At 44.6% G+C, this 22547-nt stretch overlaps 1 long non-coding RNA gene and 1 pseudogene across 2 annotated transcripts; both read left to right on the forward strand.

The window, feature by feature from the left end:
• The first annotated feature begins 713 nt into the window (after window positions 1–713).
• On the forward strand, window positions 714–13729 carry LOC106552589 (uncharacterized; annotated as a pseudogene). The gene is made up of 3 exons (XR_015695466.1): window positions 714–818; window positions 962–2550; window positions 11750–13729. The product of XR_015695466.1 is annotated as an uncharacterized LOC106552589 (transcript).
• On the forward strand, window positions 7449–8994 carry LOC148048527 (uncharacterized). The gene is made up of 2 exons (XR_015695471.1): window positions 7449–8094; window positions 8695–8994. It is a non-coding gene; the product is annotated as an uncharacterized LOC148048527 (long non-coding RNA).
• Window positions 13730–22547: the final 8818 nt, after the last annotated feature.

Here is a 22547-nt window from a genome sequence, read left to right on the forward strand (position 1 = left end):
CGCTCCACCTTTTACACGTACACCAATGTCAAGCAAATATCTGCAGGAGGTGACCAAACCAATCACTGAATTTGCCCATTTCGCACAAAAGGCAGATTTTTGTATGTAGTCAGGGAGAAGGCAGGGGTTATATATAGTTTGAGGAAGGGCAATTTCAGCTTTGGGCAATCCACAAAACCAAATCCTATTATACCGCAAAGAACCCATTCCCACGATTCCTCAAACATAAGTGTCATCAGAAGATTCAAACTCCTCTTTGTCACAGTCAATATTTTAGCCTCAGCACCTGTCTTCCTCTGGAGGGGGCAATTCCTGAGGGATGACTATGCAATACAACAAATAAGTACATTCACTTATCTGTGACCTTGAATGGGTGGGCTAGACCGAAAGAGCGACTGCCCCACACTTGAACTCAGGCTCTCTTGCTTTCTCCCCACTGGATCCACTGGACCCCCTTTATAGGCGGCTATAAGGCCTCCGCCCCAGAAGAGCCCCTGAGCTCCCCCCGGCCTCAATAGGGGAGAAAGAGGGGGAGAAGGGTTCCAAACATCAATGAGATTCCTCCGCCCCACCTCCGCGGGGAACCATAGCAACCATCCACACCGCGCAGGCGCCATCTGGCTGGTTGGAGGAAGGCGGAGGCCGATTGGTCGCTCTGGGGATGGCCGCGATTGGCAGGGGGACTCATTGGGGGCGTTTCTCCAAAGGAGCAGGCGAAACCTCTGGTGAAAAAAGGGCAGAAAGCCTCTACTACCGGAAAAGAAACGGGCAACGAGGGAGCTGCCTGGATCGGCGACAGAGGTGACCGGATGATGCAGGTTTGACGCGGGGGATGCTGGTAGTCGCTCTCTGGGAGGGTCTCTTTCGGTTCCACGTGGAGTGGAGACTCCGGCCTAGGCCTCCCTTGCGGGGAAGGGGACGCAGCGGTAACCCGCCACTCTCTCTCTCTCTCCCCCTGCAGGAGGACGTAGGAGCCGGGCGAAGGAAGGAAGCGCCGCCTAGGAGGAGGAAGGCCCGGCCCGGCTTCCCCGAGAGAGGGCGGTGAAGGGCAGAGGGGCTCCGGGGCTGCAGGAGGGATGAGCCCAGGGGCACCACGGGAAAGTCGGCTGCTTGAAGGGCGATGCGGGGAGGAGGAGGCGGGCAGAGACCCCGAGACGGTCCTGAAGGCCGGGGGGTCCTTAGGAAGACGCGGAAATCCCCAAAGGATCCAGAAGGGAGAAAAGAAATATCATTGCCCGGAATGTGAAAAATCCTTCGAGAGAAACGACCTTCTTCAGAGCCATTTAAGGGTCCATTCAAGAGAGAAACCATTTAAATGCATGGAGTGTGGAAAGAGCTTCAGTCGGAGGGACAACCTTTATACACATCAAAGTATCCACACAGGAGAAAAACCTCATAAATGCCTGGAGTGTGGAAAGAGCTTCAGTCGGAGGGACAACCTTTATACACATCAGAGAATCCACACAGGAGAAAAGCCTCATAAATGCCTGGAGTGTGGAAACAGCTTTAGTCGAAGGGACAGCCTTTATACACATCAAAGTATCCACACAGGAGAAAAACTTCATAAATGCCTGGAGTGTGGAAAGAGCTTTAGTCAGAGGAACAACCTTTATACACATCAGAGAATCCACACAGGAGAAAAAACTCATAAATGCCTGCAATGTGGAAACAGCTTTAGTCGGAGGAGCAACCTTTATACACATCAGAGGATCCACAGAGGAGAAAAGCCTCATAAATGCCTGGAGTGTGGAAACAGCTTTAGTCGGAGGGACAACCTTTATACACATCAAAGGATCCACACAGGAGAAAAACTTCATAAATGCCTGGAGTGTGGAAAGAGCTTCAGTCAGAGGAACAACCTTTATAGACATCAAAGGATCCACACAGGAGAAAAACCTCATAAATGCCTGGAGTGTGGAAAGAGCTTCAGTCAGAGGAGCCCACTTTATATACATCAAAGGATCCACACAGGAGAAAAGCCTCATAAATGCCTGGAGTGTGGAAAGAGTTTCAGTCAGAGGAACAACCTTTATAGACATCAAAGGATCCACACAGGAGAAAAACCTCATAAATGCCTGGAGTGTGGAAAGAGCTTCAGTAGGAGGGGCAATCTTTATAAACATCGAAGTATCCATAGGGGAGAGAAACAGAAGAAATGCCTGGAGGGCAGAAGAGCCTGGAATCCCCAAAAGATCCAGGAGGGAGGAAGGAAATATCAGTGCCCGGAATGTGGAAAATCCTTCGAGAGAAAGGGCCATCTTCAGAGCCATCTAAGGGTCCATTCAGGAGAGAAACCTCATAAATGCCTGGAGTGTGGAAAGAGCTTCAGTCAGAGGAGCCAACTTTATACACATCAAAGGATCCACACAGGAGAAAAAGCACATCAATGTCTGGAGTGTGGAAAGAGCTTCAGTCAGAGAGCACATCTTGACAAACATCAAAGAGTACACTCAGGAGAAAAACCATATAAATGCCTGGAGTGTGGAAAGAGTTTTACTGAGCATGGTATCCTCCATAAACACCAAAGAATTCACACAGGAGAAAAACCACCGTGGCACGACAAAACCGCGCTCGACTAAAGCGTGCCCGATTAAATCGCGTCGCTGACATCATCAACAGGGCGACAACAGCGAGCGCAGAGAAAGAAGGGCGCTTTAAATAGCGCTTTAAAAGCAAGCCGATTCAAGTTAAAGTAAGGGTTAGGTTTAGGGTTAGCTTTAGGGTTAAGTTTATGGTTAGGTTAAGGGTTAGGGTTAGGGTTAGGGTTGGGTTAGGATTAGGGTTAGGATTAGGATTAGGTTTAGGGTTAGGTTAAGGGTTAGGGTTAGGTTAAGGGTTAGGGTTAGGGTTAGGGTTAGGTTAAGGGGGGTTAGGTTTAGGTTTAGGGGTTAATTTTAGGTTTAGGGTTTACAGCATGCTGCTGTCTCCGTGCTGTTGTCGCTCTGTGATGACGTCAGCTACGCGGTTTCGTCGAGCGCACTTTAGTCGAACACGGTTTTGTGGTGGAACCAAAAACCACATACATGTCTGCATTGTAGAAAGAGCTTCAGTTAGAAAGCACAGCTTAACAGACATCAAAGAATCCACTCATGGGAGAATTCAGCTGAGAAAATACGATAAACATGTCTGAGTGTGAGAAGACCTTCAATCACACTGTTTCTGAGGAATTGAATTGTATATTTAATTGGCCAAATGCGAATAGACACACTAGGAATTTGCCTCCAGTGCACAAGCTCTCAATGTACAAAAAAGCAACAAATAATAATATTCATGATATTTATAATAATTCCAATAGGAGGAATTTATCTTTACTCCAAATGAGTAAAGAAGATATTAAGAATGGTAAATAATAATTACCAAGTAAGGGACTTTCTCAGGCTGAATAATAAAGGCCTTTTTCAATTGTGCCTGATACATGATTCAACCGACTGAAATTGTACTTTTTCAGAACAGACTTAAGTGACTCATGATGCTGTTTCCCATGTGAACGGCTTTTTAATGCAATGCTCATTTCAGTGGTTATACTTAATATTATGGGATGTTACTGTCAACATCTCTTATGTTACTGTAACTGCCCAGGATGATTTCTTCCATGCAATGAACTCTTATTTTGTACTTTTCTTACTGTATGGAGTATAAAATGAAGCCCAATTCTGTCTCCTGAATTCCTTCTTTTCATTGAGGGAAATCTCTCTGCTACAATAAGTTGCCTTTAAAAGGACATCGCACTTCATATCTAATTGGAGCAAGTGTGGAGTGGCTGAATCTATGGCTAATTGGTCTTTAAAAGTTTCTCCCTGTCATTGTTGGATATAATCTATATGGGTTTTCCAAATATCAGTGTCATGTAAGACCTTCCCCAGACAATTGGATTTTCTCAATGGTTATCTTCCAGCAGAAATTGCTACAAGGGACAGGTCCCATAGATAATATTCTGTTTGGGGGAGGGGGAAGACTGGGTGCATTGCTCACTTTATACCCCTTTTCCTGCTTATCCTGCACTGAGATGTTCCTTCTTGGGAATGAAAGTGGGGAGGGATGCAATCTGTTATGTCTCAGCACTGGAGCCTCCAGCAAGTGATGCTGGAGGACAACTTCTTATCACTTTCTCATCCTGCAGTTCTTAAAACCACACCCACACATAGGTTTCTCCCACACCGGATTGAGGGGAGGAGTCTCTTGTTGTTTTACCCTGAATGAATTGCATGGGAATCCTCAAATCCTGCTTTCTTTGTCTTGCTATCCCTTTCTCAATAGGCTCCTTTTGAAATGCCAAGCGTTTCAAGAGTTTTAGTTTCTTGAGTGGAGAGACAAGGGACATCCTTACACACTTTAAGGCCAACTAATCTTTATGAGATACTAGCCATATTCTCAGCCTTTAGGAGGAGAAGTACTTTGGGACCCAGGGATTGAAGCAGGTTTAATTAGGAGTTGGTCAGTTCACCTGTTAAGGAGTGAAACTGCTCCCTAAAGAAGGTGGAGGTCAAATACAGCCCCAGGAGACTTTTCTGAAAAGGGTGGTTAGCACATTTCATCCAATTGCTGAATGAGAAACACCCTTTGTACTGTATTTTCCAAGTTCCTCTTAATGATTTCTCTCAAAATGGAATCAAATGTCAATTTAAAATCAATACAGGCTGCATGCAGTAATTCTCTCCCTGCCATTTTAATTTGTTTAGTTTAGAAAAAAAAGTTTACTCGTAAATCAAAAATTGCTCCTTGGATCAGTTTCAACTGATTTCACAGTAAATTGAGATTATTTGTTAAAAGGGTACCCCTACGTTTTCCATAGTTCATTCCCTCTTTGCCCATGAGCCACACATGCTCCATTATGTCCCTCAATCACTTCTGTTCCTTTTGTTATGGGAAGAAATCAGCCATGCTGGGAAATCTGGTTGGGATGTCCTTGTGGTAGGAGTAATTTATTCACGGGAAGCGACAATGCTTGGATGCCATTCCTCCCAAATGGTTGCATTCCATCCCACCCCTCCCTTTTCTTTATCTAGGTAGGAATGAAGCAGAATATAGGTGACAGTGCTAGTCAGTCTTGACATGCTGACCTCCCCCCCCAAAGAAAGGTTGACCTGAAACAAAAATAAACATAAGTTCAAATTATTACTTGATTATCTGTGCTTTCAGATGGACAAAGAAGCTCCTTTGCTTCTCTCAAAGTCTCTCAAATTCAGGTAATCAAGTTGATTGATTGATTGATTGATTGATTGATTGATTACATTTATATGCCGCCCTTTTCCCCGAAGAAAGTTCTTTTCATCTCCAAACTAAAATTGGTGCCTGAGTTTGGAGATTAAGACTTGATTTAAAATCTTCAATCAATAATTAAAAATAAAAGGAAACAGGGCTGGGTGTTCTCATTTTCTCCCTTCTTCCCTTTCCTAAGAAGGGGACAAATGGGCATTTTTGCTCTTGGAATACAACTCTGATGAATTGGCTGCAAATAGGGGGAAACTTCCCCAGTGTCCAGGAGCCCTTCGGACACCAACCTACCGGTACCTCTTGGAGGGCATCTTCACTCTGATAACTGGCAGTTTAGCCTGCATGGATGAGGTCATAAAGCCTCAGAATTCCCTAAGAGATGATTCCATCATTTCAGGTTATCTGCCTCCGTGATTTCTGCTTAGGTGAGAAAGCTTTTTGTGACTCCCAAAATAATAAAACAATTCAGTAGATAGGAAAAAATCCTGTCCCCTTGAACAACTTCTGCCAAAGAAAATACTACATGGCTTAATGACTGTTTTACCCAAGTTCTACATGTTGGGCAATCCAGCAGTTAAAGACACCCAGAAAGAATCCAATGTGGATCATATCAAATGACATGATTTCCTTTCTCCAACAATGAAGTATTGATTTCTATGAGGAAATTCACTAGCAGGAACCATTGACAGGAGATTCTCCTCCTTAGGTCCTCTTTAACTGGAGACTTTTGTGCAAGAATTCAGAATTCTTATATCCAGGAAGAATAATTGTCTGCATCAAATAGAGGCCATTTACTTGCTATTTAAAAACACTTGAGTGAGTCGCATATGGAGAGTTTATTTATTTGGATCCTGACTTTATTATTTCTACAAAGAAGGCGTAGAAGAGATGCAAGAAAAGGAAGGAGCCAATTTGGAGCTCAGGGTTGGACTGAGGGGCCTTTGGAGTTCTCTGAGCCCCTCCCTCTTCCAGCCACGGTGACCCCTCCCTCCTCTCTTCCTCCAACAACCCTATGAGGTGGGCTGGACCGAAAGAGCTTCTCTTGCTTTCTCCCCCAGTGCCTCCATCACTGGACCCCACTGGCTCCCCTTTATAGGCGGCTATAAGGCCTCCGCCGCAGAAGAGCCCCTGAGCTCCCCCGGCCTCAATAGGGGGGAAAGAGGGAGGGAGAAGGACCCCAAAGATCAATGAGATTCCTCCGCCCCACCTCCGCGGGGAACCATAGCAACCATCTTGCTAAATGAAAGAAGGCAGAAACCGATTGGTCAGTCTGGAGAGGCCGGCGATTGGCAGGAGGACCTTTTGAGGCGGAGCCTCTGAAGGAAAAGGCGCGACTTCTGGAGAAAAAAGGGCATGAAGCCTCCACTTCCGGAAAAGAACGGGCAACTAGGGAGCTGCTGGGAGCGTCTTTCTCGGAGAAGCGGGGGACAGGGAGGCCGAGGCCTGGCTGCCTGGGCGGCCAGGGAGGGAGACCGGATGCTGGTAGGGAGGCCGTGTCCGCCTCTCCAGCATGCCCGGAAGAAACGCGGGAGGCGGAAGCCTGGGCCACCCTGCGGGGAAGGGGACACAGCCGTGACCCGCCTCTCCTTTACCCTGCAGGAGGACGGAGGAGCCCGGCAGGGCGGTGGGGAAGGAAGGAAGGAAGGAGGGAGGGAGGGAGGGAGGGAGGAAGGAAGGAAGGAAGGAAGGAAGGAAGGAAGGAAGGAAGGAAGGAAGGAAGGAAGGAAGGAAGGAAGGAAGGAAGGAAGGAAGGAAGGAAGGAAGGAAGGAAGGCCGCCTGAGAGGGGGAGGAGGAGACCGGCACCCCTGAGCAGCCCTGGGAGACGGCGGGGAAAGGCCCGGAGGTTCTGGGGCTGCAGGATAATGTTAACAGAATAACAGCAGTGGGTGGACCTTGGAGGCCTTCTACTCCAACCCCTTATTAAAGCAGGAGACCCTATACCATTCCAGAAAAGTGCCTGTCCATTCTTTTTTCCCCGTTTATCAAAAGTTCTATTTCTATATTGAACCCTCTATTCTATTCTCTAGGTACAAAGGTGTTAAACTATAAAAATCATCACAATTGTTGCAATCATATGGATATACATGTAGATAATATCATTGTAAAAAGTAATATATTCCATATTAATTTGAAACAAGTGGCTGTTCAATCTATTGTAAAAAACATCTAGTGATGAAGCACTCACAACTTCTGAAGGCAAGCTGTTCCACTGATTAATTGACATATATTGGAACAGTGCTATCATGTCACATATATCATGTCATATATTGGAACAGTGCTATCATTCTTTCTTATCTCTAGACTAGCCATATGCAGTTCTCCATATCCTTTAGTCTCCAGGCCCTTAATCATCCCAGTTGCTGTTCTTTGCACTTTTTTCTATGTCTCAACAACGTTTTGTAATGTGGTGACCAAAATTGAATGTAGTATTCAGGTGTGGCCTTACTAAGGTTTTATAAGGTGGTAGAAATAGTTCACTTGATGTTGATTCTATGCCTCTGTTTACACAACCAAGTATTTCCCCAGCAAGTAACCCCTTGAGAAAAGACCTAGAAGAGAGGAGGAGAAGACTGAGGCAAAGTCTAAGAAAGCAAGTTGATTCACAGCAAGTTAAACAAAGTATCATCCTTTAGCTTCACATTTTAGGCTTCATCACGAACTTGTAATGACATATTAGTTTACGAATGCATGTTTTCCCCTTCCTGACTAAGGCTCTTTATGTTAATATGTGAGATGTTGCTTTTTCAGCCACTACACCACAGAGAATTCTGTCTGAATACACCTGCAACTTTCAAGAAAGACACAAACCCAGCTGGGAAAGACTAAGACATAAATTTGTCACGTGTGGACAGCCCTGGGAATCTTTTCTGAAAAGGATGGTTAGCACATTTCATCTAATTGCTGAATGAGAAAAATTATTGCTACTGATTTTCCATAATGATTTCTCTCAAAATGGAATCAAATGTCAATTTAAAATCAACACATGCTGCATGCAGTAATTCTTTCCCTGCCATTTTAATTTGTTTCATTTAGAAAAAAGTTTACTCGTAAATCAAAAATTGCTCCTTGGATCAGTTTCAACTGATTTCACAGTAAATTGAGATTATTTGGTAAAAGGGTACCCCTACTTTTTCCATAGTTCATTTCCCCATGAGCCGCCCACGCTCCATTATGTCCCTCAATCACTTCTGTTCATTTTGTTATGGGAAGAAACCAGCCATGCTGGGAAATCTGGTTGGGATGTCCTTGTGGTGGGAGTAATTTCTCACGGGAAGCGACAATGCTTGGATGCCATTCCTTCCAACCATTGCATTCCATCCCACCTCTCCCCCTTCTTTACCCAGGTGAGAGTGAAGCAGAATATAGGTGACAGTGCTAGTCAGTCTTGACATGCTGAAACCCCTCCCCCCCAGAAGAAAGGTGGACCTGAAACAAAAATAAACATGTTCAAATTATTACTTGATTTTCTGTGTTTTCAGGTTGACAAGCTCCTTGGCTTCCTTCAAAGTCTCTCAAATTCTGGTAATCAAGTTCTTTTCATCTCCTGACCAAAACTGGTTCCTGAGTTTGGAGATTAAGACTTGATTTAAAACCATCAACCAATAATTAAAAATAACAGGAACTGCTATTCAGCGAGGAAAACTTTCCAAGCATCAAATAATCGATTCGTGAGAAAATCATGATAATAATTGTAATGATTCTACTATGAGGGTTGAGTAAAGAAGATAAGGGTAACTAATAACTGCCAAATAAAGGACTTTCCCAGGCTGAATAACAAAGGACTTTTTCAATTGTATATGCTGTTTCAACCTCCTGAAATTGTACCTTTTTAGAAGAGACTTAGGTTGACTTATGATGCCATTTCCCATGTGAATATTCTTTTAATGCAATGCTCATTTCAGTTGTTATGCTTAATATGGGATGTTACTGCCAAAGTCTCTGATGTAACTGTAACTGAGCAGGATCATTTCTTCCATGCAATCAACTCTCCTTTTCTACTTTTTCTACTGTATTGAGTATAAAATGAAACCCAATTCTTTGTCCCGTGTTCCCTCTTTTCTTTGATGTAAATCTTTTTGCTACAATAGTCTAACGAATTGCTTTTAACTGTCATCCCACTCGGATCCCAATTGAAGCAAGTGTTCCCTGGTTGAATCTGGGGCTAATTTGGCCTTCATTTTTGTGGGTGTGAAAGAGCTTCTCCCTTTCATTGGTTGATACAATCTATTTGGGTTTTGCAAAGAGACAATCCCCAGATATCTGAAACCTTGTCAATTGGATTCCTTGAATGGTCCCCTTGTCTTCCAGCAGAACTCTCTAAGGCCAACAAAAATATCGCTTTGCAAGATACAAGTGATATTCTCAAAGGGCCTGCATTCTTTTAGCCTTAAACACCTGGCTTTTCTCCAAGCGCTGGGAGATGAGACAATGAGAAGTTGGCATGGATTCATGCCAGTCCTTTGCTGGTTTTTATTTTCGATATTTTATGTTTTACAAGTTGTACAGTTTTTAAAACTGCTTTTTGTGAGCTGCTCAGAGCTGACTGAAAGATGGGCAGTTATGTTTTAAATGAATACGACTCATGAGGGACCTGTTGGATCTCCCACTAGGTGCAGAGACTAGAAGTTTCCCAGTTTCAGAATCGTGAAAGCATTTCTGTGCTTCCTGTTCATCAGCTAAATGATCAGCAAAATATTCATCTTGTTCCGATGTCAAAAGGGCTGCATCAGGATTGTGTTTGACATGCGAGGCGGGAACAGATGGGTGTTTTCAGTGTAATCGTGGCCATCTCATGGTTACTTCTGTTGGGGGCACCTAGTGGCTAAGTGACCAAGGAAGGACTTCCCTCAGACCCTCCCTCATTATAATCTTCCTCCCTCCATTTTCCTTATTTTTCCTTCCTTCTTCTCACCTTTCCTTCTTTCTCTTTCCTGTCCCTTCTTGCATACTCAAGGGCAAAAGTTTCTTTTTCTTTTAGTTTGTTTTCCTAACACACTGCAAGTGAAAATGGACCCTCTTTTAGCCAAGTTCCAAATGTTGAGGGATCCAACAGTTAAAGAGACCCAGAAAGAATCCAACGTGGATCATATCAAATTACATGATTTCCTTTTTCCAACAATGAGGTAATGATTTCTATGGGAAAATTCACTATGAGGAACCATTGGCAGGAGATTCTCCTCCAATTCTGATATTCAGGAAGAATAATTTTCCTGCATCAAATAGAGGCTGTGTAGTGGCCATTTAACAGCACACTTGAGTGAGTCACATATAGAGTTTCTTTATTTATTTGGATCCTGACTTTATTATTTCTACAAAGGAGGAGGAGAAGATATGGAAGAAAAGAAAGGAGACAATTTGGAGCTCAGGGTTGGACTGAGGGGTCTTTGGAGCTCTCTGAGCCCCCCCGCTTCCAGCCACGGTGACCTCTCCCTCCTCTCTTCCCCCAACAACGACCCTGTGAGGTGGACTGGAGTGAAAGAGCTTCTCTTGCTTTCTCCCTTGGTGTCTCCATCACTGGACACCTCTTGCTCCCCTTTATAGGAGGCTATAAAGTCTCCGCCCCAGAAGAGACCCTGAGCTCCCCCGGCCTCAATTGAGGGGAGAGAAGGACCCCAAAAATCAAAGGGAGCCCTCCACTCCCATCTCCGCGGGGAACCATAGCAACCATCCACAGCGCGCAGGCGTCATCTTGCTGGATGTAGGAAGTGAGACGTCGATTGGTCGCTCTAGGGAGGACGGCGATTGGCAGGAAGACTCCTTGGGGCGCTCCTTCGAAAGGAAAAGGCGGAACTTCTGGGAAAAAAGCGTGTGAAGCCTCCACTTCCGGAAACAAAACGGGCATCGAGGGAGCTGCCTGAATCGGCGACAGAGTAGACCGTATGAGGTTTGGCGAAGGGGATGCTGGGAGTCTCAGAGTGGGAGTGTCTCTTTTGGATCCGCTTGTTCTGGAGGCTTCGGCCTGAGCCTTTCCTGTCGGCAAGGGGACGAAGTCGTGAACCGCCTCTCTCCCCCCAGCCCCATGCAGGAGGACGGAGGAGCCCAGCGGGGGAAGGAAGCGCTGCCTGAGAGGAGGAGGTCCTGACGCGGCTTCCCCTGGAGACGGTGGGGAAAGGTCGGGAGGCTCCGGAGCTGCAGGAGGGATGAGCCCATGGGGACCGCGGGAAAGGCGGCTGCCTGGAGGGCAATGCGGGGAGGAGGAAATGGGAGGAGTCCACGAGACAGGCCAGGAGGGCGGAAGGTCCTTCCGAAGACCCGGGAATCCCCAAAGGATCCAGAAGGGAGGAAAAGAATATCAGTGCTCGGAATGTGAAAAATCCTTCAAGAAAAAGGACCTTCTTCAGAGCCATTTAAAGGTCCATTCACGAGAGGAACCATTTAAGTGCCAGGAGTGTGGAAAGAACTTCAGTCGGAGGGGCCACCTTTATAGACATCAAAGCATCCATTTGAGAGAGAGATTGAAGAAATGCCTGGAGGGCGGAGGGTCCTTCGGGAGACCAGGAAGGCCCCGAAGGATCCAGGAGGGAGGTATGAAATACAAATGTCCAGAATGTAAAAACTTATTCTGGAGAAATGACCATCTTCAAGGCCATCTAAGGGTTCATTCAGGAGAGAAACCTCATAAATGCCTGGATTGTGAAAAGAGCTTCAGTCACAGGAGCAACCTTTATAAACATCAAAGGATCCACACAGGAAAAAAACCTCATAAATGTCTGGAATGTGGAAAGAGCTTCAAAAAAAAAAGAGGTTTTTAAAAGGCATCTAAATATCCACTCAGGAGAAAAGAAATATGAATGCATGGTTTGTGAAAAATCTTTCAAAACAAATGGCAATCTCCAAAGGCATGTAAGGATTCATTCAGGAGAAAGAAAATATGAATGCCCAGAATGTGAAAAATGTTTCAAAACAAATGACTATCTTAAAAGGCATCTAATGGTCCACTCAGGAGAAAAACCTCACAAATGCCTGGAGTGTGGAAAGAGCTTCAGTGAGAGAAGCAGCCTTTATATACATCAAAGAGTCCATTTACAAGAAGAATACAAATGCGGGGAATGTGAAAAATCCTTTAAAACAGTTAATATCCTTGAAAAACATCAAAGAATCCACAAGCCAAATATATGCCTGGAGTGTGGAAAGAGCTTCACTACAAGGGGAAGTCTAGATAGCCATCAAAGAATCCACACAGGAGAAAAACCCTACAAATGCTTAGAGTGTGGAAAAAGCTTCCCTAGTGCTTCAAACCTCGTTCGACATCAAAAAATCCACACAGGAGAAAAACCACATAAATGCCTTGAATGTGGAAAGTGTTTCAGTATGAGAGGAAGTCTGTATAGACATCAAAGGATTCACACAGGAGAAAAACCACATAAATGTCTACAGTGTGGAAAGAGCTTCAGTCACAAGGGAAATCTTGATACCCATCAAAGAATCCACACAGGAGAAAAACCTTATGAGTGCCTGGAGTGTGGAAAGAGCTTCCGTTGTAGCAGCAACCTTTATAAACATGAAAAACTCCATTTACAAAACCCATACCAATGTGTGGAATGCAAAAAATACTTCAAAACAATTCAATTCCTTGAAAAACATCAAAGAATCCACACAGGAGAAAAACCTCATAAATGCCTGGAATGTGGAAAGAGCTTCAGTCAAAGGGTAAGCCTTGAGGACCATCAAAGAATCCACACAGGTGAAAAACCCTATAAATGTGTGGAGTGTGGAATGAACTTCAGTAAGAGGAGCAGCCTTTATAACCATCAAAAGATCCACACAGGAGAAAAACCTCATAAATGCCTGGAGTGTGGAAAGAGCTTCAGTCAGAGGAGCAACCTTTATACACATCAAAGGATCCACACAGGAGAAAAACCTCATAAATGTCTGGAGTGTGGAAAGAGCTTCAGTCGGAGAGGACAACTTTACCTGCATCAAAGAATCCACACAGAAGAAAAAAGATATCAATGTAAAGAGTGTGGAAAAAGCTACCGTTGGAGAGTAAACCTTGATAGACATCAAAGAATCCACTTACAAAAACCATAACAATGTTTGGACTGTGGAAAGAACTTCAGTCAGAGATGAAAACTTTCCCAGCATCAAATAATCCATTAATGAGAAAAACCACATAAATTCCTGGACTGTGGCAAGTGTTTCACTTCGTTCACATCAAACAATCCATTCAGAGAAAAACTATATAAATGTCTTGAGTGTACAAAGAGCTATATTGAGAATAGAGGCCTTCATCGACACCAAAGAAATCAAGTGGGAGAAAAATGATAAACATGCCTAAGTGTGAGAAGTCACAGTGTGTTTCTCAGAAATAGAATTGAATTGCGTATTTAATAGTGTGAATAGACATGCTAGGAATTTATCTCGAATGTACAACCTCTCTGTACCTACAAAGCAACAGAATGATATTCATGACATAATTATAATAATTCCAATATGAGGGTTGAGTAAAGAAGATAAGGGTAAATAATAGGTGCCAAATCTCAGGCTGAATAATAAAGGACTTTTTCAATTGTACATGCTAAATGTTTCAACTGGCTGAAATTGTACCTTTTCCAAGAGAGTCACGTGACTCATGATCCCATGTGAATGTTCTCTCTTTAATCCAGTGCTGCTTTCAATTTTTATGCTTAATGTTAATATATTATTAACATATTAATATTATGTTTCTGTCCATGTCTCTGATATAACTGAGCAGGATGATTTCTTCCAGGATGGTTGATTTTAATCATGAAAAAAATCACTATTAAAAAGGCTTGATTTAAATCAACTCGATTTAAATCATAATTTTTAAAGAGCAACTGTTATGTCTGTCGTGCAGAGGCTCCTCCTCTGATCCGCTGTTGACTCATTGACAGTCTCATTCCTTTTAATGGGATGGCTGGTGATGAGGCAGGGACACAACAAGGTGAGGGACATGGTGGGTACCACTAACAGGGGCTGCCATGATGGATCTGAAATGGCAGGTGCTTTTTAATATTTTATTTATAAGCTGCTTAGAAGGTTTCACTTCCATTTTTACTGCTTGCCATTCCCCCTCACACTGGGAGCCTGGTGGTACAAATGTATTTATCTCCAAACAATTATACAGTTTGTGGTCTAGATAGATTTGCAAAACAAGGAATATTCCTACACTTTGCTTTATGATTTATCTCATGGTTACTGTGAAACTGTGTGAATGTATCAGTGCAGTGCATGTTGTCTCAGCTTGAGGAGCTTGGATTCATTGAATGAATTTTTTACCAAAAATATAAATATTGCATAAAATACAGCTTCATGTTACATAACTAAGCTTGGACACTTTCTGTTCCTTTTGTTATGGGAAGAAACCAGCCATGCTGGGAAATAGGTTGGGATGTCCTTGTGGTGGGAGTAATTTCTCACAGGAAATAACAATGCTTGGATGCCATTCCCCCCAATTGTTGCATTCCATCCCACTCCTACCCCTTCTTTATCCAGGTGGGAGTGAAGCAGAATATAAATGACAGTGCTATTCAGTCTTGACATGCTGACGCCCCCCCCCCCCCACAAGAAAGGTGGACCTGAAACAAAAATAAGCATAAGTTCAAATTATTACTTGATTATCTGTGTTTTCAGGTGGACAAAGAAGCTCCTTTGCTTCTCTCAAGGTCTCTCAAATTCAGAAAAGTTCTTTTCATCTCCTGACCAAAATTGGTTCCTGAGTTTGGAGATTAAGACGTGATTTAAAATCATCAACCAATAATTAAAAATAACAGGAAAAAGGGCTGGATGTTCTCATTTTCTCCCTGCTTCCCTTTCCTAAGAAGGGGCCAAATGGGCATATTTGCCCTTGGAATACAACTCTGATGGATTGGCTGCCAATAGGGGGAAGCTTCCCCGGAGTCCAGGAGCCCTTCGGACACCAACCTACCTCTTGGAAGGCATCTTCACTCTGACAATTGGCAGTTTAGCCTGCATGGATGAAGTCAGGAAGCCATCAGAATTCCCTAAGAGATGACAGGCCTCCCTTGGCATCCTACCAAATGTCACCCACTCCACCTTTAACACGTACACCAATGTCAAGAAAATGTCTGCAGGAGGTGACCAAATCAATCACTGAATTTGCCCATTTCGCACAAAAGGCAGATTTTTGTATGTAGACTGCCTCTGTCAATGGAAGCTCCACTCATTAATGTAGCTCTGGATGAACTTCCCATCGCATTCCCTTTCTTTTGCCATGCTGCTGCTTTGGCTGCCATTGAAACGGGGAGGGGTAGGCATGGTATTTGGGAGGGGAATCATATGTGCTGGAGGAATATTCTAGAAGCTGTCCTGACCATCTCATTGCGCATGTGGAGAAAGGGAGTTTCCCGCCAAGGTTAACTGTCCAGCATTCCACCCTGATGAGGTTTTTTGAATATATCTCCCACCTGACAGTTGGATGAATTATTATTGGACTATGGACTGGGGTGCCAAGGTGAGGGGATTGAGCTATACATGATATTAATTGCTTTCGCGCCCAATTAACCAGACTCAGCTTTGCTTTGCTACTATTCGTTTGTAATTAGTAAAAGTACACTTAATTTCAAACAAATGGAGTTGAGTGGTTTCTTTCCTGATTATTAAATGAAGCAGCATCTGACATTAAGATGAGTCTCACCTCGCACCCAACCCAGAGCGAACACCTTCCAAGTGGGGTGTCCTCACAGAAGGAAAAGAAAAATGTCTTTACATGAAAGCAACCAGGAAGAAGAAATGGGTGCAATGGCAGCACCATCTTTAACAGAAATGCTGGCCGACCTGAGAGTGGAGGAAACTGCTGTTCCACCCAGGTGGACTTGGGGAGTGGGACAGAAAGAGGAAATGAGGAAATTCATTGATAAAAACTTGGAAAGGGGCTTCATTAAACCAGCAAGGCCCAAGGTAGCTGCAGCAGTATTGTTCAGAGAAAAGAAAGATGGCTCCTTCAGGTTATGTGTTAATTTCAAAAATTTAAACTGCATATTTGCCCAGAACCTCTACCCTTTACCACTAATGAAAGATATGCTGGCCCAACTAGGGAAGGGGAGGATTTTCACTAAATTGGACCTACGGGACCATACTATTGGGTCAGAATTAGGGAGACGAATGGAAAACTGCTTTCAACTGTCCCCTTGGTTGCTTCCAATTTCGAGTAATGCCATTTGGCCTCCAGGGGGCGCCAGCAGTCTTCATGCAACTGATTAATTAGGTTTTGCATGACCATCTTTACAAAGGCGTAATGGTCTATTTAGATGATATCCTTATTTACACGGAAACACGTGAAGAACACGTGAAGCTTGTTCGCACGGTTCTGAAGAAACTCTGAGCTGCAGAACTTTATGCCAAATTGTTCAAGTGCGAATTTCATCAGGAATGGGTTGATTACCTGGGTTATCGAATCTCCCACAAGGGGATAGAAATGGACCCCGCTAAGGTCAAGGCTGTCACCAAATTGGAGGCCCCACGTATACGTAAGTAATTACAGAGGTTTGCTAACTTCTATCGTCAGTTTATTCCCTCGTTCGCTAAGATAGCTCTCCCTATAACTAACCTCCTTAAATCAAAAGGAGGAGCTAAGCCCAAACCTAGCAAACCATTGTCTGGACTATGGAGTGTCAAGCTGCTTTCGAAAAGCTGACACGCCTCTTTTCGGAGGAACCGGTCCTGAAGCACCCAGACATGGACGCACTTTTTGTGGTCCAGGCTGACGCCAGTGATGTGGCAGTGGGGGCGATACTGCTTCAAGCAAATAGCCAAGGGAAAATTACAACCCTGCACTTACACCTCTCGCAAACTGACCAACACAGAAAGACATTGGGATATTTGGGAGAAGGAGGCTTTTGCTGTTTGTTGGGCTTTAACAACCTGGCACCATTTTCTAGAGGGCGCCAAACACCCTTTTGAGGTGTGCACTGAACATAAAAATTTGGAGGCGTTGAGAACCTCTAGAAAACTTTCTCCCAAATACATGCGCTGGGCTCAGCATTTCAATAGATTCAATTTTACTTTGAAATACATACCGGGAGGGAAATTTTTTATGGCTGATGCTTTGTCCAGACTTCCACAGGACAACTGTTCAAAGCTCAGTGTTGTCCAACCTGTTATTCCCACAAAAAGCCTGGCTGCTCCTGTTGTCACTAGAAGTCAAACAACTTCTAAATTAGAGGTCACAAAGGACTTTATCTCTGACCTAAAGAAGGCCCTTGCAAAGGATGACTGGTTCCAGCAACACATGGATGAATGCATATAAAAGATGGATTGGCTTGGATTGGTGCTAAATTATACATCCCTGTGTCCATTAGGACCATCGTACTCCAACGGGCACATGACTCTCGCATGGCTGGACACTTTGGGTTCATCAAGACCCTGCATCTCGTTAAGAGACAATTTTGGTGGCCGCCTTTGAAAAAGGACATTGAGGCTTATGTAGCTAGTTGTCCCGTTTGTGCTGCGGCGAAACGGCCTCCGGGAAAGCCCCAAGGATTGCTCCAGGCGGTAGCTCACCCAGAAGCCCCGTGGAAGATCTCTATGGATTTCATTGTTGAACTTCCAGAGAGTCAAGGGAACACAGTAATCTGGGTTGTTACTGACTTGTTCTCCAAGCAAGTTCATTTCATTCCTTGCTTCAAGATCCCTTCCGCTAAATCTCTCGCTAAGATGTTCATCTCACATATATATCGCTTGCATGGGATACCCAACGGCATCATTTCTGATAGGGGTGTTCAATTCACCTCCCTATTCTGGAAAGAATTCCTAAAACGGATTGGCTCCGCCCAGGTATTAAGCTCCTCTCACCATCCTCAGACTAATGGCGCCTGCGAGAGGACTAATTCTGTGCTAGAACAATATTTATGTTGTTTCATCAACTACCAGCAAGATGATTGGGTGGAATTATTGCCTCATGCTGAAGTGGCTTACAACAATTCCGTGCACAGTAGCACTAGCTTTACCCCTTTTTGTGTGGTATACGGACAGGATTTTGTGCCCATTCCAGAGATTCCTCGAGAGAACCCGCAAGTGTCTTCACTATCCGAATGGAGTGACCGCCTTCGGGAAGTATGGCCTTTGACACTCTGGGCTCCAGATGCTGCACACCGCACTCATAAGAAGCATGCTGATAGGAAACGGACTAAGCCCCATGAATATAAAGTTGGTGATCGGGTTTATTTATCCACTAAGTTCCTTCAAATGACTCATAAGTCGAAGAAGTTGGGCCCCAAATATGTTGGCCCGTTCCCAATTATCAAGATCATCAACCCTGTCTCCATCTGCCTCCAGTTACCTAAGCACCTCAGCCAGGTTTATCCTGTTTTTCATGTTAATCTCCTAATGCCTGAACTTACTTCTTCGTTGAGAGCTCCTCTTCCACCTCCACCCGCCCCCCTCTTGATAGAGGGAGAGCAGCATTTTGAGGTCCGTGAGATTTTGGACTCTCGTAAATGGAGGAACCGTGTTCAGTACCTTGTTGCTTGGAAGCATTTTCCCCCATCTCACACTGAATGGGTTGACAAGTCCCATGTTCGAGCTCCCCGTCTACTCCGCAAGTTCTACTCTACCTACCCTGACAAGCCCTGATTCTTGGATGGACTGCTAATTTTCCTGTTTTCCCTCCCCTTCCCATCTCTCTTTTCTGTGTCCTGTTGTCTGTCTGTTTTGTCTGTGTTCTTTCATTTCTGCAGGTTTGACCACCCTTTTCTGGAGGAGGGCCGGATGTCAGCCTCTGCCTTGCTGCTGCTTCGGCTGCCATTGAAACGGGAGGGGAGGCATGGTATTTGGGAGGGGAATCATATGTGCTGGAGGAATATTCTAGAAGCTGTCCTGACCATCTCATTGCGCATGTGGAGAAAGGGAGTTTCCAGCCAAGGTTAACTGTCCAGCATTCCACCCTGATGAGGTTTTTTGAAGATATCTCCCACCTGACAGTTGGGTGAATTATTATTGGACTATGGACTGGGGTGCCAAGGTGAGGGGATTGAGGTATACATGATATTAATTGCTTTCGCACCCAATTAACCAGACTCAGCTTTGCTTTTCTACTTTTCGTTTGTAATTAGTAAAAGTACACTTAATTTCAAACAAATGGAATTGAGTGGTTTCTTTCCTGATTATTAAATGAAGCAGCATCTGACACTCTTGTGTTTTGTTCCCTCATCCCAGGTTATCTCCCTCTGTGATTTCTGCTTAAGTGAGAAAGCTTTTTGTGACTCCCAAAATAATAAATCAATTGAGAAGATAGGAAAAAAATCCTGTCCCCTTGAACTTCTGCCAAATAAAGTACTACATGGCTTAATGACCCTCTTTTACCCAAGTTCCACATGTTGGGCGATCCAGCAGTTAAAGAGACCCAGAAAGAATCCAACGTGGATCATATCAATGACATGATTTCCTTTTTCCAACAATGAGGTATTGATTTCTATGAGGAAACTCATTAGCAGGAACCATTGGCAGGAGATTCTCCTCTTTAGGTGCTCTTTAACTGGAGACGGTCTCCTGTTGTGCAAGAATTCAGAATTCTTATATCCAGGAAGAATAATTGTCCTGAATCAAATAGAGGCCATTTACTTGTATTTAAAAACACACTTGAGTGAGTCACATATGGACAGTTTATTTATTCATTTGGATCCTGGCTTTATTATTTTTGCAAATAAGAACAATTACAAGAAAAGGAAGGAGCCAATTTGGAGCTCAGGGTTGGACTGAGGGGCCTTTGGAGCTCTCTGAGCCCCTCCCTCTTCCAGCCACGGTGACCCCTCCCTCCTCTCAACAACAATCCTGTGAGGTGGGCTGGACCAAAGAGCGGCTGCCCCACACTTGAACTCAGGCTCTCTTGCTTTCTCCCCACTGGATCCCCTTTATAGGCAGCTATAAGGTCTCCGCCCCAGAAGAGCCCCTGAGCTTCCCCGGCCTCAATAGGGGGGAAAGCGGGTGGGGGAGAAGGGCCCCAAACAATGAGATTCCTCCGCCCCACCTCTGCGGGGAACCATAGCAACCATCTACAGCGCGCACGCGCCATCTGGATGGTTGAAGGAAGGCGGACGCCGATTGGTCGCTCTGGGGCAGGAGGACTCCTTGAGGCGGTTCCTATAGGAGGAGACCGGATGATGCAGGTTTGGCGAAGGGGATGCTGGGAGTCGCAGTCTGGGAGGATAGCTTTCGGGTCCGCTCAAAGCAGAGGCTTTGGCCTGGGCCTTCGGTGCGAGAAAGGGGACGCAGCCCTGACCCGCTTCTCTCTCTCTGTGTCTCTCTCTTATTCGGGAACCGAATATATGCCTGGAGGGAGGAAAGAAATATCAATGTCTGCGTTGTAGAAAGAGCTTCAGTCGGAGAGAACATCTTAACAGACATCAAAGAATCCACTCATGGGAGAAAAGCTGCATCAATGCCTTAAATGTGGAAAGCGCTATACTGACTGTAGAGGCCTCTATCGACACCAAATAATTCACATGGGAGAAAAATGATAAACATCCCTGAGTGTGATTAGACCTTTAGTTCCTTTAGTGCCAAATCTCAGGCTGAATAATAAAGCACTTTTTCAATTGTACATGCTAAATGTTTCAACTGGCTATAATTGTTCCTTTTCACCAAAGACTCACGTGACTCATGCCATTTCCCATGTGAACATTCTCTTTTTAATGCAATGCTCATTTCAATTGTTATGCTTACTATTATGTTACTGTCCATGTCTCTTAGATAACTGTAACTGAGCAGGATGATTTCTTCCAGGGTGGGTTTGATTTAGAGCAAGTTGATTTTAATCATGAAAAAAATCAAATTAAAAAGGCTTGATTTCAATCAACTCGATTTAAATTATAATTTTTAAAGAGCAACTGTTACCTCTGTCATGCAGAGGCTCCTCCTCTGGCCTGCTGTTGACTCACCAACAGTCCCATTCCTTTTAATGGGACGGCTGGTGATGCAGCAAGGATACAACAAGGTGAGGGATGTGGCGGGCAGCAGGTAAGTGGATGCCCAGTAACGGGCTGCCATGATGGATCTGAAATGGCAGGTGCTCTTTAATAGTATATTTATAAGCTGCTTAGACCTGATGCTGAAGTTGACGTGTGTGTGTGTGTGTGTGTGTGTGTGTGTGTGTGTGTGTGTGTGTGTGTTTGTTTGTTTGTTTTCCTCCTATGCCCCCTCCCTCTTTGGAAGGGACTTCTGCCTGTACCACTGTGTCCTATGACATAACCCTCTACTGCTGGGCTGACACCTAACTCATTTTCTGTTATTGTTCCAGTTGGCTGGCAAAGCAACACACATCTGCTTATCTGCCAGCACATTTGGAAGTTCCCTTCACACACACAGACCCTTGGGCTACCTGCCTGACCATTTCCATGGACATGTGCAATCGACCACCTTCCTGGCACATCCCCAATTCCCATTGTGCCCACAGTTCTTTCCATGCGCCTGGAAATTTGTTCTCTCCTGGGTGACTTCTTCCCTTGAAACTAAGGCTCTTGGCCCTCCTGCACCCTCTATCTTTCCATATAGGCTCCTAGGCTGGGAGTTAAGACTGTTCGTTGAGCCATAGGGAGCCTTTGTTTTTAATGCAGTGTTTTGCCCAGGTGTACATCATCTTCACTGTTTTATTTTTCTCTTTTGTAAGCCACCCAGAGTCATTGGCAGTTGGGCTCCCCTTTGCTTCTCTCAAAGTCCCTCAAATTCAGGCAATCAACTTCTTTTCGGCTCCGCACCAAACTTGGTGCCTGAGTTGGAGATTAAGATATGATTTAAAATGATCAAGCAATAATGAAAAGTAACAGAAAGAGGCAGACGGAGGTTGAGTGGGCCTTCTGGGACTGTGATTTTCCTCCCCATCCAGGCTCCCTCCATAGGAAAGTGGGGGGGGAATTGGGGGACACTCAAGCAGGTGAAAGTCCAAATGTGCATTTTCGCCCTTGGAATTCATCTCTGATAAATTGGTTGCAAATAGAGGGAAGATTTCCCAGAGTCCAGGAGCCCTTTTGAAACCAACTTACCTCTTGGAAGGCATCTTCAGTCTGATAAATGGCAGTAACTGGCAGCTTAGACTGCATGAATGAGGTCATAAAGCCACCAGAATTCCCTAGGAGATGACAGGCCTCCCTTGGCATCCTACCCAGTGGTAGGTTCTGGCAGCCGCTACTGCTGGTTGGATCAGGGAACCGTTGCGCACGCATTTGAGGTACAATGAAAATTGCTCTGCCAATGCACAGAAACCAAAAACAAAATGGTGGATCCTATGGTGCTTTTGGAATAACTGTTTTGGGAGCGTACCAGGCCTCAGTCACTGCCTGTTCCAGCGACCCAGGCTGCCAACCTACTACCAGTACCACAGAACCAGGCCGAACCAATAGGAACCCACCACTGATCC

This window comes from Thamnophis sirtalis, unplaced genomic scaffold (assembly GCF_051295495.1).
Source record: "Thamnophis sirtalis isolate CommonGarterSnake01/CBP01778 unplaced genomic scaffold, rThaSir2_p1.2 scaffold_2, whole genome shotgun sequence".
NCBI lineage: Eukaryota > Metazoa > Chordata > Lepidosauria > Squamata > Natricidae > Thamnophis > Thamnophis sirtalis.